General features: G+C 37.8%; 18 non-coding genes across 18 annotated transcripts; all 18 read left to right on the top strand.

Moving 5' to 3' along the window:
* The first annotated feature begins 540 nt into the window (after window positions 1–540).
* trnal-caa (transfer RNA leucine (anticodon CAA)) lies at window positions 541–623 on the top strand. Its single transcript has one exon. It is a non-coding gene; the product is annotated as a tRNA-Leu (tRNA).
* Window positions 624–1,370: 747 nt separating this feature from the next.
* On the top strand, window positions 1,371–1,453 carry trnal-caa (transfer RNA leucine (anticodon CAA)). Its single transcript has one exon. It is a non-coding gene; the product is annotated as a tRNA-Leu (tRNA).
* Window positions 1,454–2,200: 747 nt separating this feature from the next.
* Window positions 2,201–2,283, top strand: trnal-caa (transfer RNA leucine (anticodon CAA)). Its single transcript has one exon. It is a non-coding gene; the product is annotated as a tRNA-Leu (tRNA).
* Window positions 2,284–3,030: 747 nt separating this feature from the next.
* trnal-caa (transfer RNA leucine (anticodon CAA)) lies at window positions 3,031–3,113 on the top strand. The gene has a single exon. It is a non-coding gene; the product is annotated as a tRNA-Leu (tRNA).
* Window positions 3,114–3,860: 747 nt separating this feature from the next.
* On the top strand, window positions 3,861–3,943 carry trnal-caa (transfer RNA leucine (anticodon CAA)). Its single transcript has one exon. It is a non-coding gene; the product is annotated as a tRNA-Leu (tRNA).
* Window positions 3,944–4,690: 747 nt separating this feature from the next.
* trnal-caa (transfer RNA leucine (anticodon CAA)) lies at window positions 4,691–4,773 on the top strand. The gene has a single exon. It is a non-coding gene; the product is annotated as a tRNA-Leu (tRNA).
* Window positions 4,774–5,520: 747 nt separating this feature from the next.
* Window positions 5,521–5,603, top strand: trnal-caa (transfer RNA leucine (anticodon CAA)). The gene has a single exon. It is a non-coding gene; the product is annotated as a tRNA-Leu (tRNA).
* A 748-nt stretch (window positions 5,604–6,351) lies between these two features.
* trnal-caa (transfer RNA leucine (anticodon CAA)) lies at window positions 6,352–6,434 on the top strand. The gene has a single exon. It is a non-coding gene; the product is annotated as a tRNA-Leu (tRNA).
* Window positions 6,435–7,182: 748 nt separating this feature from the next.
* On the top strand, window positions 7,183–7,265 carry trnaf-gaa (transfer RNA phenylalanine (anticodon GAA)). Its single transcript has one exon. It is a non-coding gene; the product is annotated as a tRNA-Phe (tRNA).
* A 747-nt stretch (window positions 7,266–8,012) lies between these two features.
* On the top strand, window positions 8,013–8,095 carry trnal-uaa (transfer RNA leucine (anticodon UAA)). The gene has a single exon. It is a non-coding gene; the product is annotated as a tRNA-Leu (tRNA).
* Window positions 8,096–8,841: 746 nt separating this feature from the next.
* On the top strand, window positions 8,842–8,924 carry trnal-caa (transfer RNA leucine (anticodon CAA)). The gene has a single exon. It is a non-coding gene; the product is annotated as a tRNA-Leu (tRNA).
* Window positions 8,925–11,318: 2,394 nt separating this feature from the next.
* trnal-uaa (transfer RNA leucine (anticodon UAA)) lies at window positions 11,319–11,401 on the top strand. The gene has a single exon. It is a non-coding gene; the product is annotated as a tRNA-Leu (tRNA).
* A 733-nt stretch (window positions 11,402–12,134) lies between these two features.
* Window positions 12,135–12,217, top strand: trnal-uaa (transfer RNA leucine (anticodon UAA)). Its single transcript has one exon. It is a non-coding gene; the product is annotated as a tRNA-Leu (tRNA).
* A 748-nt stretch (window positions 12,218–12,965) lies between these two features.
* trnal-uaa (transfer RNA leucine (anticodon UAA)) lies at window positions 12,966–13,048 on the top strand. Its single transcript has one exon. It is a non-coding gene; the product is annotated as a tRNA-Leu (tRNA).
* Window positions 13,049–13,781: 733 nt separating this feature from the next.
* On the top strand, window positions 13,782–13,864 carry trnal-uaa (transfer RNA leucine (anticodon UAA)). Its single transcript has one exon. It is a non-coding gene; the product is annotated as a tRNA-Leu (tRNA).
* Window positions 13,865–14,611: 747 nt separating this feature from the next.
* trnal-uaa (transfer RNA leucine (anticodon UAA)) lies at window positions 14,612–14,694 on the top strand. Its single transcript has one exon. It is a non-coding gene; the product is annotated as a tRNA-Leu (tRNA).
* Window positions 14,695–15,427: 733 nt separating this feature from the next.
* Window positions 15,428–15,510, top strand: trnal-uaa (transfer RNA leucine (anticodon UAA)). Its single transcript has one exon. It is a non-coding gene; the product is annotated as a tRNA-Leu (tRNA).
* Window positions 15,511–16,257: 747 nt separating this feature from the next.
* trnal-uaa (transfer RNA leucine (anticodon UAA)) lies at window positions 16,258–16,340 on the top strand. Its single transcript has one exon. It is a non-coding gene; the product is annotated as a tRNA-Leu (tRNA).
* Window positions 16,341–16,872: the final 532 nt, after the last annotated feature.

Here is a 16,872-nt window from a genome sequence, read left to right as displayed (position 1 = left end):
AATTATTGTATTAAGTTTGATTTGGATGTCAACAAGTCTCATTTAGATATTGTCTGGCTCAAAGCCAAAATAACTGACCGTGTGCTCCTCATTCCAATTTCACTGGGCTCTTGATCCTATCTTATCTACACCAGGATGGCTGAGTGGTTTTGACGTTGGAATAAAAATTCAATGAACAGTATGTTCTTGTGGGTACCAACCCCATTCCTGGAAAAAGTTTACTTTGGATTTAAACAGCTCTCCTTTCACTCATTTACATTTAGCGTGGATCAAATCTGAAAGAAATGACTATGACAAGTTCTTCCATTTTGACTCAGCTCTTGTTAATCTTTTAGAAACACCTGGATGGCAGTGTGTTAAAGGCGTTAGACTCATGATCGAAATAAAAATGTTCTTGTTGGTAAGAAACCTACATCTGGTAGAAAGTTTGATTTGGATGTAGTCAAGTTTTATTTACATATTGTCTGGATCAAAGCCAAAAGATCTGACTGTGTGCTCCTTATTCCATTTTGACTGGGCCCTTGATTTTGTGCTCTATACACCAGGATGGCCGAGCGGTTAAGGCGTTAGACTCAAGATCTAATGGACATATGTCCTCGTGGGTTCGATCCCCACTCCTGGTAGAAGTTTGTCTTTGATTTGGATGTTATCAATTGACCTTTCACTCAATGGAAATTTGTTTGGATCAAAGCTGAAAGAATTGACATTGTTTCCCATATTCAGACTCAACTCAGCAAGTGTTTATCCTTTAAAAACACAAAAGATGCCTGAGTGGTTAAGGTGTTAGACTCATAATCAACTTAATTAATATTCGTCTTGCTTCAAAATTCAACTATTGTATTAAGTTTGATTTGGATGTCAACAAGTCTCATTTAGATATTGTCTGGCTCAAAGCCAAAATAACTGACCGTGTGCTCCTCATTCCAATTTCACTGGGCTCTTGATCCTATCTTATCTACACCAGGATGGCTGAGTGGTTTTGACGTTGGAATAAAAATTCAATGAACAGTATGTTCTTGTGGGTACCAACCCCATTCCTGGAAAAAGTTTACTTTGGATGTAAACAGCCCTCCTTTCACTCATTTACATTTAGTGTGGATCAAATCTGAAAGAAATGACTATGACAAGATCTACCATTTTGAATCAGCTCTTGTTAATCTTTTAGAAACACGTGGATGGCAGTGTGTTAAAGGCGTTAGACTCATGATCGAAATTAAAATGTTCTTGTTGGTTCGAAATCTTCATCTGGTAGAACGTTTGATTTGGATGTAATCAAGTTTCATTTACATATTGTCTGGATCAAAGCCAAAAGATCTGACTGTGTGCTCCTTATTCCATTTTGACTGGGCCCTTGATTTTGTGCTCTTTACACCAGGATGGCCGAGCGGTTAAGGCGTTAGGCTCAAGATCTAATGGACATATGTCCTCGTGGGTTCGAACCCCACTCCTGGTAGAAGTTTATTGTTGATTTGGATGTTGTCAATTGACCTTTCACTCATTGGAAATTTGTTTGGATCAAAGCTGAAAGAATTGACGTTGTTTCGCATATTCCGACTTGACTCAGCAAGTGTTTATCCATTAAAAACACAAAAGATGGCTGAGTGGTTAGGGTGTTAGAGTCATTATCAACATAATTGTTATTCTTTTTCCTTCGAAACCCCATTCTTGTATTAAGTTTGATTTGGATGTCAACATGTCTCGTTTAGATATTGTCTGGCTCAAAGCCAAAATAACTGACTGTGTGCTCCTCATTCCTATTTCACTGGGATCTTGATCGTATTTCATTTACACCAGGATGGCTGAGTGGTTTTGACGTTGGAATAAAAATCCAATGAACAGTATGTTCTTGTGGGTACCAACCCCATTCCTGGAAAAAGTTTACTTTGGATGTAAACAGCTCTCCTTTCACTCATTTACATTTAGCGTGTATCAAATCTGAAAGAAATGACTATGACAAGTTCTTCCATTTTGACTCAGCTCTTGTTAATCTTTTAGAAACACCTGGATGGCAGTGTGTTAAAGGCGTTAGACTCATGATCGAAATAAAAATGTTCTTGTTGGTAAGAAACCTACATCTGGTAGAAAGTTTGATTTGGATGTAGTCAAGTTTTATTTACATATTGTCTGGATCAAAGCCAAAAGATCTGACTGTGTGCTCCTTATTCCATTTTGACTGGGCCCTTGATTTTGTGCTCTTTACACCAGGATGGCCGAGCGGTTAAGGCGTTAGACTCAAGATCTAATGGACATATGTCCTTGTGGCTTCGATCCCCACTCCTGGTAGAAGTTTGTCTTTGATTTGGATGTTATCAATTGACCTTTCACTCATTGGAAATTTGTTTGGATCAAAGCTGAAAGAATTGACATTGTTTCCCATATTCAGACTCAACTCAGCAAGTGTTTATCCTTTAAAAACACAAAAGATGCCTGAGTGGTTAAGGTGTTAGACTCATAATCAACTTAATTAATATTCGTCTTGCTTCAAAATTCAATTATTGTATTAAGTTTGATTTGGATGTCAACAAGTCTCATTTAGATATTGTCTGGCTCAAAGCCAAAATAACTGACCGTGTGCTCCTCATTCCAATTTCACTGGGCTCTTGATCCTATCTTATCGACACCAGGATGGCTGAGTGGTTTTGACGTTGGAATAAAAATTCAATGAACAGTATGTTCTTGAGGGTACCAACCCCATTCCTGGAAAAAGTTTATTTTGGATGTAAACAGCCCTCCTTTCACTCATTTACATTTAGTGTGGATCAAATCTGAAAGAAATGACTATGACAAGATCTACCATTTTGAATCAGCTCTTGTTAATCTTTTAGAAACACCTGCATGGCAGTGTGTTAAAGGCGTTAGACTCATGATCGAAATAAAAATGTTCTTGTTGGTAAGAAACCTACATCTGGTAGAAAGTTTGATTTGGATGTAGTCAAGTTTTATTTACATATTTTCTGGATCAAAGCCAAAAGATCTGACTGTGTGCTCCTTATTCCATTTTGACTGGGCCCTTGATTTTGTGCTCTGTACACCAGGATGGCCGAGCGGTTAAGGCGTTAGACTCAAGATCTAATGGACATATGTCCTCGTGGGTTCGATCCCCACTCCTGGTAGAAGTTTGTCTTTGATTTGGAAGGTATCAATTGACCTTTCACTCATTGGAAATTTGTTTGGATCAAAGCTGAAAGAAATGACATTGTTTCCCATATTCAGACTCAACTCAGCAAGTGTTTATCCTTTAAAAACACAAAAGATGCCTGAGTGGTTAAGGTGTTAGACTCATAATCAACTTAATTAATATTCGTCTTGCTTCGAAATTCAATTATTGTATTAAGTTTGATTTGGATGTCAACAAGTCTCATTTAGATATTGTCTGGCTCAAAGCCAAAATAACTGACCGTGTGCTCCTCATTCCAATTTCACTGGGCTCTTGATCCGATCTTATCTACACCAGGATGGCTGAGTGGTTTTGACGTTGGAATAAAAATTCAATGAACAGTAATTTCTTGTGGGTACCAACCCCATTCCTGGAAAAAGTTTACTTTGGATGTAAACAGCCCTCCTTTCACTCATTTACATTTAGTGTGGATCAAATCTGAAAGAAATGACTATGACAAGATCTACCATTTTGAATCAGCTCTTGTTAATCTTTTAGAAACACGTGGATGGCAGTGTGTTAAAGGCGTTAGACTCATGATCGAAATAAAAATGTTCTTGTTGGTAAGAAACCTACATCTGGTAGAAAGTTTGATTTGGATGTAGTCAAGTTTTATTTACATATTTTCTGGATCAAAGCCAAAAGATCTGACTGTGTGCTCCTTATTCCATTTTGACTGGGCCCTTGATTTTGTGCTCTGTACACCAGGATGGCCGAGCGGTTAAGGCGTTAGACTCAAGATCTAATGGACATATGTCCTCGTGGGTTCGATCCCCACTCCTGGTAGAAGTTTGTCTTTGATTTGGAAGGTATCAATTGACCTTTCACTCATTGGAAATTTGTTTGGATCAAAGCTGAAAGAAATGACATTGTTTCCCATATTCAGAGTCAACTCAGCAAGTGTTTATCCTTTAAAAACACAAAAGATGCCTGAGTGGTTAAGGTGTTAGACTCATAATCAACTTAATTAATATTCGTCTTGCTTCGAAATTCAATTATTGTATTAAGTTTGATTTGGATGTCAACAAGTCTCATTTAGATATTGTCTGGCTCAAAGCCAAAATAACTGACCGTGTGCTCCTCATTCCAATTTCACTGGGCTCTTGATCCGATCTTATCTACACCAGGATGGCTGAGTGGTTTTGACGTTGGAATAAAAATTCAATGAACAGTAATTTCTTGTGGGTACCAACCCCATTCCTGGAAAAAGTTTACTTTGGATGTAAACAGCCCTCCTTTCACTCATTTACATTTAGTGTGGATCAAATCTGAAAGAAATGACTATGACAAGATCTACCATTTTGAATCAGCTCTTGTTAATCTTTTAGAAACACGTGGATGGCAGTGTGTTAAAGGCGTTAGACTCATGATCGAAATAAAAATGTTCTTGTTGGTAAGAAACCTACATCTGGTAGAAAGTTTGATTTGGATGTAGTCAAGTTTTATTTACATATTTTCTGGATCAAAGCCAAAAGATCTGACTGTGTGCTCCTTATTCCATTTTGACTGGGCCCTTGATTTTGTGCTCTTTACACCAGGATGGCCGAGCGGTTAAGGCGTTAGACTCAAGATCTAATGGACATATGTCCTCGTGGGTTCGAACCCCACTCCTGGTAGAAGTTTATTGTTGATTTGGATGTTGTCAATTGACCTTTCACTCATTGGAAATTTGTTTGGATCAAAGCTGAAAGAATTGACGTTGTTTCCCATATTCCGACTTGACTCAGCAAGTGTTTATCCATTAAAAACACAAAAGATGGCTGAGTGGTTAGGGTGTTAGAGTCATTATCAACATAATTGTTATTCATTTTCCTTCGAAACCCCATTCTTGTATTAAGTTTGATTTGGATGTCAACATGTCTCGTTTAGATATTGTCTGGCTCAAAGCCAAAATAACTGACTGTGTGCTCCTCATTCCTATTTCACTGGGATCTTGATTGTATTTCATTTACACCAGGATGGCTGAGTGGTTTTGACGTTGGAATAAAAATCCAATGAACAGTATGTTCTTGTGGGTACCAACCCCATTCCTGGAAAAAGTTTACTTTGGATGTAAACAGCTCTCCTTTCACTCATTTACATTTAGCGTGGATCAAATCTGAAAGAAATGACTATGACAAGTTCTTCCATTTTGACTCAGCTCTTGTTAATCTTTTAGAAACACCTGGATGGCAGTGTGTTAAAGGCGTTAGACTCATGATCGAAATAAAAATGTTCTTGTTGGTAAGAAACCTACATCTGGTAGAAAGTTTGATTTGGATGTAGTCAAGTTTTATTTACATATTGTCTGGATCAAAGCCAAAAGATCTGACTGTGTGCTCCTTATTCCATTTTGACTGGGCCCTTGATTTTGTGCTCTATACACCAGGATGGCCGAGCAGTTAAGGCGTTAGACTCAAGATCTAATGGACATATGACCTCGTGGGTTCGATCCCCACTCCTGGTAGAAGTTTGTCTTTGATTTGGATGTTATCAATTGACCTTTCACTCATTGGAAATTTGTTTGGATCAAAGCTGAAAGAATTGACATTGTTTCCCATATTCAGATTCAACTCAGCAAGTGTTTATCCTTTAAAAACACAAAAGATGCCTGAGTGGTTAAGGTGTTAGACTCATAATCAACTTAATTAATATTCGTCTTGCTTCGAAATTCAATTATTGTATTAAGTTTGATTTGGATGTCAACAAGTCTCATTTAGATATTGTCTGGCACAAAGCCAAAATAACTGACCGTGTGCTCCTCATTCCAATTTCACTGGGCTCTTGATCCTATCTTATCTACACCAGGATGGCTGAGTGGTTTTGACGTTGGAATAAAAATTCAATGAACAGTATGTTCTTGTGGGTACCAACCCCATTCCATGGAAAAAGTTTACTTTGGATGTAAACAGCCCTCCTTTCACTCATTTACATTTAGTGTGGATCAAATCTGAAAGAAATGACTATGACAAGATCTACCATTTTGAATCAGCTCTTGTTAATCTTTTAGAAACACGTGGATGGCAGTGTGTTAAAGGCGTTAGACTCATGATCGAAATTAAAATGTTCTTGTTGGTTCGAAATCTTCATCTGGTAGAACGTTTGATTTGGATGTAATCAAGTTTCATTTACATATTGTCTGGATCAAAGCCAAAAGATCTGACTGTGTGCTCCTTATTCCATTTTGACTGGGCCCTTGATTTTGTGCTCTTTACACCAGAATGGCCGAGCGGTTAAGGCGTTAGACTCAAGATCTAATGGACATATGTCCTCGTGTGTTCGATCCCCACTCCTGGTAGAAGTTTGGCTTTGATTTGGATGTTATCATTTGACCTTTCACTCATTGGAAGTTTGTTTGGATCAAAGCTGAAAGAATCGACATTGTTTCCAATATTCAGACTCGACTCAGCAAGTGTTTATCCTTTAAAAACACAAAAGATGCCTGAGTGGTTAAGGTGTTAGAGTCATAATCAACTTAATTATTATTGGTCTTGCTTCGAAACCCAATTCTTGTATTAAGTTTGATTTGGATGTCAACAAGTCTCATTTAGATATTGTCTGGCTCAAAGCCAAAATAACTGACTGTGTGCTCCTCATTCCAATTTCACTGGGCTCTTGATCGTATCTTATCTACACCAGGATGTCTGAGTGGTTTAGACATTGGAATAAAAATTCAATGAACAGTATGTTCTCATGGGTACCAACCCCATTCCTGGAAAAAGTTTACTCTAGATGTAATCAACCCTCTTTTCACTCATTTACATTTGGCGTGGATCAAATCTGAAAGAATTGATTATGACAAGTTCTTCCATTTTGACTCAGCTTTTGTTAATCTTTTAGAAACACCTGGATGGCATTGTGTTAAAGGCGTTAGACTCATGATTGAAATTAAAATGTTCTTGTTGGTAAGAAACCTACATATGGTAGAAAGTTTGATTTGGATGTAGTCAAGTTTTATTTACATATTTTCTGGATCAAAGCCAAATAGATATGACTGTGTGCTCCTTATTCCATTTTGACTGGGCCCTTGATTTTTTGCTCGTTACCCCAGGATGGCTGATCGGTTAAGGCGTTGGACTGAAGATCTAATGGACTTATGTCCTCGTGGGTTCAATCCCCACTCCTGGTAGAAGTTTGTCTTTGATTTGGATGTTATCAATTGACCTTTCACTCATTGGAAATTTGTTTGGATCAAAGCTGAAAGAATTGACGTTCTTTCCCATATTCCGACTTGACTCAGCAAGTGTTTATCCATTAAAAACACAAAAGATGGCTGAGTGCTTAGGGTGTTAGAGTCATTATCAACTTAATTGTTATTCTTTTTGCTTCGAAACCCCATTCTTGTATTAAGTTTGATTTGGATGTCAACAAGTCTCGTTTAGATATTGTCTGGCTCAAAGCCAAAATAACTGACTGTGTGCTCCTCATTCGAATTTCACTGGGATCTTGATCGTATCTTATCTACACCTGGATGGCTGAGTGGTTTTGACATTGGAATAAAAATCCAATGGACAGTATGTTCTCATGGGTACCAACCCCATTCCTGGAAAAAGTTTACTTTACATGTAATCAGCCCTCCTTTCACTCATTTACATTTAGCGTGGATCAAATCTGAAAGAAATGACTGTGACAAGTTCTTCCATTTTGACTCAGCTCTTGTTAATCTTTTAGAAACACCTGGATGGCAGTGTGTTAAAGGCATTAGACTCATGATCGAAATTAAAATGTTCTTGTTGGTTCGAGACCTACATCTGGTAGAACGTTTGATTTGGATGTAATCAAGTTTCATTTACATATTGTCTGGATCAAAGCCAAAAGATCTCACTGTGTGCTCCTAATTCCATTTTGACTGGGCCCTTGATTTTGTGCTCTGTACACCAGGATGGCTGAGAGGTTAAGGCGTTGGACTTAAGATCCATTGGACATATGTCATTGTGGGTTCAAACCCCACTCCTGGTAGAAGTTGTCTTTGATTTGGATGTTGTCAAATGTACTTTCACTCATTGGAAATTTGTTTGGATCAAAGCTGAAAGAATTGACTTTGTTCCCCTTATTCCGACTTGACTCAGCGAGTGTTTATCCTTTAAAAACACAAAAGATGCCTGAGTGGTTAAGGTGTTAGAGTCATTATCAACTTAATTATTAATCGTCTTGCTTCGAAACCCCATTCTTGTATTAAGTTTGATTTGGATGTCAACAAGTCTCATTTAGATATTGTCTGGCTCAAAGCCAAAATAACTCACTGTGTGCTCCTCATTCCAATTTCACTGGGCTCTTGATCGTATCTTATCAACACCAGGATGGCTGAGTGGTTTAGACATTGGAATAAAAATTCAATGACCAGTATGTTCTCATGGGTACCAACCCCATTCCTGGAAAAAGTTTACTCTAGATGTAATCAACCCTCTTTTCACTCATTTACATTTAGCGTGGATCAAATCTGAAAGAATTGATTATGACAAGTTCTTCCATTTTGACTCAGCTTTTGTTAATCTTTTAGAAACACCTGGATGGCATTGTGTTAAAGGCGTTAGACTCATGATTGAAATTAAAATGTTCTTGTTGGTTCGAGACCTACATCTGGTAGAACGTTTGATTTGGATGTAATCAAGTTTCATTTACATATTGTCTGGATCAAAGCCAAAAGACCTGACTGTGTGCTCCTTATTTCATTTTGACTGGGCTCTTGATTTTGTGTTTTTTACACCAGGATGGCCGAGAGGTTAAGGCGTTGGACTCAAGATCTAATGGACTTATGTCCTCGTGGGTTCGAACCCCACTCCTGGTAGACAATTTTCTTTGATTTGGATGTTATCAATTGACCTTTCACTCATTGGAAATTTGTTTGGATCAAAGCTGAAAGAATTGACGTTCTTTCCCATATTCCGACTTGACTCAGCAAGTGTTTATCCATTAAAAACACAAAAGATGGCTGAGTGCTTAGGGTGTTAGAGTCATTATCAACTTAATTGTTATTCTTTTTGCTTCGAAACCCCATTCTTGTATTAAGTTTGATTTGGATGTCAACAAGTCTCGTTTAGATATTGTCTGGCTCAAAGCCAAAAAAAATGACTGTGTGCTCCTCATTCCAATTTCACTGGGCTCTTGATCGTATCTCATCTACACCAGGATGGCTGAGTGGTTTAGACATTGGACTAAAAATCCAATGAACAGTATGTTGTCATGGGTACCAACCCCATTCCTGGAAAAAGTTTACTTTAGATGTAATCAACCCTCCTTTCACTCATTTACATTTAGCGTTGATCAAATCTGAAAGAATTGATTATGACAAGTTCTTCCATTTTGACTCAGCTCTTGTTAATCTTTTAGAAACACCTGGATGGCAGTGTGTTAAAGGCGTTAGACTCATGATCGAAATTAAAATGTTCTTGTTGGTTCGAAATCTACATCTGGTAGAACGTTTGATTTGGATGTAATCAAGTTTCATTTACATATTGTCTGGATCAAAGCCAAAAAATCTGACTGTGTGCTCCTTATTCCATTTTGACTGGGCCCTTGATTTTGTGTTCCTTACACCAGGATGGCCGAGAGGTTAAGGCGTTGGACGTAAGATCCAATGGACGTATGTCCTAGTGGTTTTGATCCCCACTCCTGGTAGATGTTAGTCTTTGATTTGGATGTTATCAATTGACCTTTCACTCATTGGAAATTTGTTTGGATCAAAGCTGAAAGAATATACGTTGTTTCCCATATTCCGACTTGACTCAGCAAGTGTTTATCCTTTAAAAACACAAAAGATGCCTGAGTGGTTAAGGTGTTAGATTCATAATCAACATAATTATTTTTCGTCTCTCTTCGAAACCCAATTCTTGTATTAAGTTTGATTTGGATGTCAACAAGTATCATTTAGATATTGTCTGGCTCAAAGCCAAAATAACTGACTGTGTGCTCCTCATTCCAATTTCACTGGGCTCTTGATCGTATATAATCTACACCAGGATGGCTGAGTGGTTTAGACATTGGAATAAAAATCCAATGAACAGTATGTTCTCATGGGTACCAACCCCATTCCTGGAAAAAGTTTACTTTGGAAGTAAACAGCCCTCCTTTCACTCATTTACATTTAGCATGTATCAAATCTGAAAGAAATGACTATGACAAGTTCTTCCATTTTGACTCAGCTCTTGTTAATCTTTTAGAAACACCTGGATGGCAGTGTGTTAAAGGCGTTAGACTCATGATCGAAATAAAAATGTTCTTGTTGGTAAGAAACCTACATCTGGTAGAAAGTTTGATTTGGATGTAGTCAAGTATTATTTACAAAGCCAAAAGATCTCACTGTGTGCTCCTTATTCCATTTTGACTGGGCCCTTGATTTTGTCTTCTTTACACCAGGATGGCCGAGAGGTTGAGGCGTTGGACTTAAGATCCAATGGATATATGTCCTCATGGCTTCGAACCCCACTCCTGGTAGAAGTTTCTCTTTGATTTGGAGGTTGTCAATTGTCCTTTCACTCATTGGAATTTTTTTTGGATCAAAGCTGAAAGAATTGACGTTGTTTCCCATATTCCGACTTGACTCAGCAAGTGTTTATCCTTTAAAAACACAAAAGATGCCTGAGTGGTTAAGGTGTTAGATTCATAATCAACTTAATTATTTTTCGTCTTGCTTCGAAACCCCATTCTTGTATTAAGTTTGATTTGGATGTCAACAAGTCTCGTTTAGATATTGTCTGGCTCAAAGCCAAAATAACTGACTCTGTGCTCCTCATTCCAATTTCACTGGGATCTTGATCGTATCTTATCTACACAAGGATGGCTGAGTGTTTTAGACATTGGAATTAAAGTCAAATGAACAGTATGTTCTTGTGGGTACCAACCCCATTCCTGGAAAAAGTTTACTTTGGATGTAATCAACCCTCCTTTCACTCATTTACATTTAGCGTGGATCGAATCTGAAAGAAATGACAATGACAAGTTCTTCCATTTTGACTCAGCTCTTGTTAATCTTTTAGAAACACCTGGATGGCAGTGTGTTAAAGGCGTTAGACTCATGATTGAAATTAAAATGTTCTTGTTGGTTCGAGACCTACATCTGGTAGAACGTTTGATGTGGATGTAATCAAGTTTCATTTACATATTGTCTGGATCAAAGCCAAAAAAATCTGACTGTGTGCTCCTTATTCCATTTTGACTGGGCCCTTGATTTTGTCTTCTTTACACCAGGATGGCCGAGAGGTTAAGGCTTTGGACTTAAGATCCAATGGACATATGTCCTCGTGGCTTCGAACCCCACTCCTGGTAGAAGTTTCTCTTTGATTTGGAGGTTGTCAATTGTCCTTTCACTCATTGGAAATTTGTTTGGATCAAAGCTGAAAGAATTGACTTTGTTCACCTTATTCCGACTTGACTCAGCAAGTGTTTATGCTTTAAAAACACAAAAGATGGCTGAGTGCTTAGGGTGTTAGAGTCATTATCAACTTAATTGTTATTCTTTTTGCTTCGAAACCCCATTCTTGTATTAATCAACAAGTCTCGTTTAGATATTGTCTGGCTCAAAGCCAAAATAACTGACTGTGTGCTCCTCATTCCAATTTCACTGGGCTCTTGATCGTATCTTATCTACACCAGGATGGCTGAGTGGTTTTGACATTGGAATAAAAATCCAATGAACATTATGTTCTCATGGGTCCCAACCCCATTCCTGGAAAAAGTTTACTTTAGATGTAATCAACCCTCCTTTCACTCATTTACATTTAGCGTTGATCAAATCTGAAAGAATTGATTATGACAAATTCTTCCATTTTGACTCAGCTCTTGTTAATCTTTTAGAAACACCTGGATGGCAGTGTGTTAAAGGCGTTAGACTCATGATCGAAATTAAAATGTTCTTGTTGGTTCGAAATCTACATCTGGTAGAACGTTTGATTTGGATGTAATCAAGTTTCATTTACATATTGTCTGGATCAAAGCCAAAAAATCTTACTGTGTGCTCCTTATTCCATTTTGACTGGGCCCTTGATTTTGTGTTTGTTACACCAGGATGGCCGAGAGATTAAGGCGTTGGACTTAAGATCCAATGGACATATGTCCTCGTGGGTTCGAACCCCACTCCTGGTAGAAGTTTGTCTTTGATTTGGATGTTGTCAATTGTCCTTTCACTCATTGGAAATTTGTTTGGATCAAAGCTGAAAGAATTGACTTTGTTCACCTTATTCCGACTTGACTCAGCAAGTGTTTATCCATTAAAAACACAAAAGATGGCTGAGTGATTAGGGTGTTAGAGTCATTATCAACTTAATTGTTATTCTTTTTGCTTCGAAACCCCATTCTTGTATTAAGTTTGATTTGGATGTCAACAAGTCTCGTTTAGATATTGACTGGATCAAAGCCAAAATAACTGACTCTGTGCTCCTCATTCCAATTTCACTGGGATCTTGATCGTATCTTATCTACACCAGGATGGCTGAGTGGTTTTGACATTGGACTAAAAATCCAATGAACAGTATGTTCTCATGGGTACCAACCCCATTCCTGGAAAAAGTTTACTTTAGATGTAATCAACCCTCCTTTCACTCATCTACATTTAGCGTTGATCAAATCTGAAAGAATTGATTATGACAAGTTCTTCCATTTCGACTCAGCTCTTGTTAATCTTTTAGAAACACCTGGATGGCAGTGTGTTAAAGGCGTTAGACTCATGATTGAAATTAAAATGTTCTTGTTGGTTCGAGACCTACATCTGGTAGAACGTTTGATGTGGATGTAATCAAGTTTCATTTACATATTGTCTGGATCAAAGCCAAAAAAATCTGACTGTGTGCTCCTTATTCCATTTTGACTGGGCCCTTGATTTTGTCTTCTTTACACCAGGATGGCCGAGAGGTTAAGGCTTTGGACTTAAGATCCAATGGACATATGTCCTCGTGGCTTCGAACCCCACTCCTGGTAGAAGTTTCTCTTTGATTTGGAGGTTGTCAATTGTCCTTTCACTCATTGGAAATTTGTTTGGATCAAAGCTGAAAGAATTGACTTTGTTCACCTTATTCCGACTTGACTCAGCAAGTGTTTATGCTTTAAAAACACAAAAGATGGCTGAGTGCTTAGGGTGTTAGAGTCATTATCAACTTAATTGTTATTCTTTTTGCTTCGAAACCCCATTCTTGTATTAATCAACAAGTCTCGTTTAGATATTGTCTGGCTCAAAGCCAAAATAACTGACTGTGTGCTCCTCATTCCAATTTCACTGGGCTCTTGATCGTATCTTATCTACACCAGGATGGCTGAGTGGTTTTGACATTGGAATAAAAATCCAATGAACATTATGTTCTCATGGGTCCCAACCCCATTCCTGGAAAAAGTTTACTTTAGATGTAATCAACCCTCCTTTCACTCATTTACATTTAGCGTTGATCAAATCTGAAAGAATTGATTATGACAAATTCTTCCATTTTGACTCAGCTCTTGTTAATCTTTTAGAAACACCTGGATGGCAGTGTGTTAAAGGCGTTAGACTCATGATCGAAATTAAAATGTTCTTGTTGGTTCGAAATCTACATCTGGTAGAACGTTTGATTTGGATGTAATCAAGTTTCATTTACATATTGTCTGGATCAAAGCCAAAAAATCTTACTGTGTGCTCCTTATTCCATTTTGACTGGGCCCTTGATTTTGTGTTTGTTACACCAGGATGGCCGAGAGATTAAGGCGTTGGACTTAAGATCCAATGGACATATGTCCTCGTGGGTTCGAACCCCACTCCTGGTAGAAGTTTGTCTTTGATTTGGATGTTGTCAATTGTCCTTTCACTCATTGGAAATTTGTTTGGATCAAAGCTGAAAGAATTGACTTTGTTCACCTTATTCCGACTTGACTCAGCAAGTGTTTATCCATTAAAAACACAAAAGATGGCTGAGTGATTAGGGTGTTAGAGTCATTATCAACTTAATTGTTATTCTTTTTGCTTCGAAACCCCATTCTTGTATTAAGTTTGATTTGGATGTCAACAAGTCTCGTTTAGATATTGACTGGATCAAAGCCAAAATAACTGACTCTGTGCTCCTCATTCCAATTTCACTGGGATCTTGATCGTATCTTATCTACACCAGGATGGCTGAGTGGTTTTGACATTGGACTAAAAATCCAATGAACAGTATGTTCTCATGGGTACCAACCCCATTCCTGGAAAAAGTTTACTTTAGATGTAATCAACCCTCCTTTCACTCATTTACATTTAGCGTTGATCAAATCTGAAAGAATTGATTATGACAAGTTCTTCCATTTTGACTCAGCTCTTGTTAATCTTTTAGAAACACCTGGATGGCAGTGTGTTAAAGGCGTTAGACTCATGATCGAAATTAAAATGTTCTTGTTGGTTTGAAATCTACATCTGGTAGAACGTTTGATTTGGATGTAATCAAGTTTCATTTACATATTGTCTGGATCAAAGCCAAAAAATCTGACTGTGTGCTCCTTATTCCATTTTGACTGGGCCCTTGATTTTGTCTTCTTTACACCAGGATGGCCGAGAGGTTAAGGCTTTGGACTTAAGATCCAATGGACATATGTCCTCGTGGCTTCGAACCCCACTCCTGGTAGAAGTTTCTCTTTGATTTGGAGGTTGTCAATTGTCCTTTCACTCATTGGAAATTTGTTTGGATCAAAGCTGAAAGAATTGACTTTGTTCACCTTATTCCGACTTGACTCAGCAAGTGTTTATGCTTTAAAAACACAAAAGATGGCTGAGTGCTTAGGGTGTTAGAGTCATTATCAACTTAATTGTTATTCTTTTTGCTTCGAAACCCCATTCTTGTATTAATCAACAAGTCTCGTTTAGATATTGTCTGGCTCAAAGCCAAAATAACTGACTGTGTGCTCCTCATTCCAATTTCACTGGGCTCTTGATCGTATCTTATCTACACCAGGATGGCTGAGTGGTTTTGACATTGGAATAAAAATCCAATGAACATTATGTTCTCATGGGTCCCAACCCCATTCCTGGAAAAAGTTTACTTTAGATGTAATCAACCCTCCTTTCACTCATTTACATTTAGCGTTGATCAAATCTGAAAGAATTGATTATGACAAATTCTTCCATTTTGACTCAGCTCTTGTTAATCTTTTAGAAACACCTGGATGGCAGTGTGTTAAAGGCGTTAGACTCATGATCGAAATTAAAATGTTCTTGTTGGTTCGAAATCTACATCTGGTAGAACGTTTGATTTGGATGTAATCAAGTTTCATTTACATATTGTCTGGATCAAAGCCAAAAAATCTTACTGTGTGCTCCTTATTCCATTTTGACTGGGCCCTTGATTTTGTGTTTGTTACACCAGGATGGCCGAGAGATTAAGGCGTTAGACTTAAGATCCAATGGACATATGTCCTCGTGGGTTCGAACCCCACTCCTGGTAGAAGTTTGTCTTTGATTTGGATGTTGTCAATTGTCCTTTCACTCATTGGAAATTTGTTTGGATCAAAGCTGAAAGAATTGACTTTGTTCACCTTATTCCGACTTGACTCAGCAAGTGTTTATCCATTAAAAACACAAAAGATGGCTGAGTGATTAGGGTGTTAGAGTCATTATCAACTTAATTGTTATTCTTTTTGCTTCGAAACCCCATTCTTGTATTAAGTTTGATTTGGATGTCAACAAGTCTCGTTTAGATATTGACTGGATCAAAGCCAAAATAACTGACTCTGTGCTCCTCATTCCAATTTCACTGGGATCTTGATCGTATCTTATCTACACCAGGATGGCTGAGTGGTTTTGACATTGGACTAAAAATCCAATGAACAGTATGTTCTCATGGGTACCAACCCCATTCCTGGAAAAAGTTTACTTTAGATGTAATCAACCCTCCTTTCACTCATTTACATTTAGCGTTGATCAAATCTGAAAGAATTGATTATGACAAGTTCTTCCATTTTGACTCAGCTCTTGTTAATCTTTTAGAAACACCTGGATGGCAGTGTGTTAAAGGCGTTACACTCATGATCGAAATTAAAATGTTCTTGTTGGTTTGAAATCTACATCTGGTAGAACGTTTGATTTGGATGTAATCAAGTTTCATTTACATATTGTCTGGATCAAAGCCAAAAAATCTGACTGTGTGCTCCTTATTCCATTTTGACTGGGCCCTTGATTTTGTGTTCGTTACACCAGGATGGCCGAGAGGTTAAGGCGTTGGACTTAAGATCCAATGGACATATGTCCTCGTGGGTTCAAACCCCACTCCTGGTAGAAGTTTGTCTTTGATTTGGATGTTGTCAATTTTCCTTTCACTCATTGGAAATTTGTTTGGATCAAAGCTGAAAGAATTGACTTTGTTCACCTTATTCCGACTTGACTCAGCAAGTGTTTATCCTTTAAAAACACAAAAGATGGCTGAGTGGTTAGGGTGTTATAGTCATTATCAACTTAATTGTTATTCTTTTTGCTTCGAAACCCCATTCTTGTATTAAGTTTGATTTGGATGTCAACAAGTCTCGTTTAGATATTGTCTGGATCAAAGCCAAAATAACTGACTCTGTGCTCCTCATTCCAATTTCACTGGGATCTTGATCGTATCTTATCTACACCAGGATGGCTGAGTGGTTTTTACATTGGACTAAAAATCCAATGAACAGTATGTTCTCATGGGTCCCAACCCCATTCCTGGAAAAAGTTTACTTTAGATGTAATCAACCCTCCTTTCACTCATTTACATTTAGCGTTGATCAAATCTGAAAGAATTGATTATGACAAGTTCTTCCATTTTGACTCAGCTCTTGTT

This window comes from Salmo salar, chromosome 27 (assembly GCF_965601325.2).
Source record: "Salmo salar chromosome 27, fSalSal1, whole genome shotgun sequence".
Classification (NCBI taxonomy): domain Eukaryota; kingdom Metazoa; phylum Chordata; class Actinopteri; order Salmoniformes; family Salmonidae; genus Salmo; species Salmo salar.
Note: the sequence above shows the minus strand (reverse complement) of the source record. Positions and strands in the feature narration are given on the sequence as shown.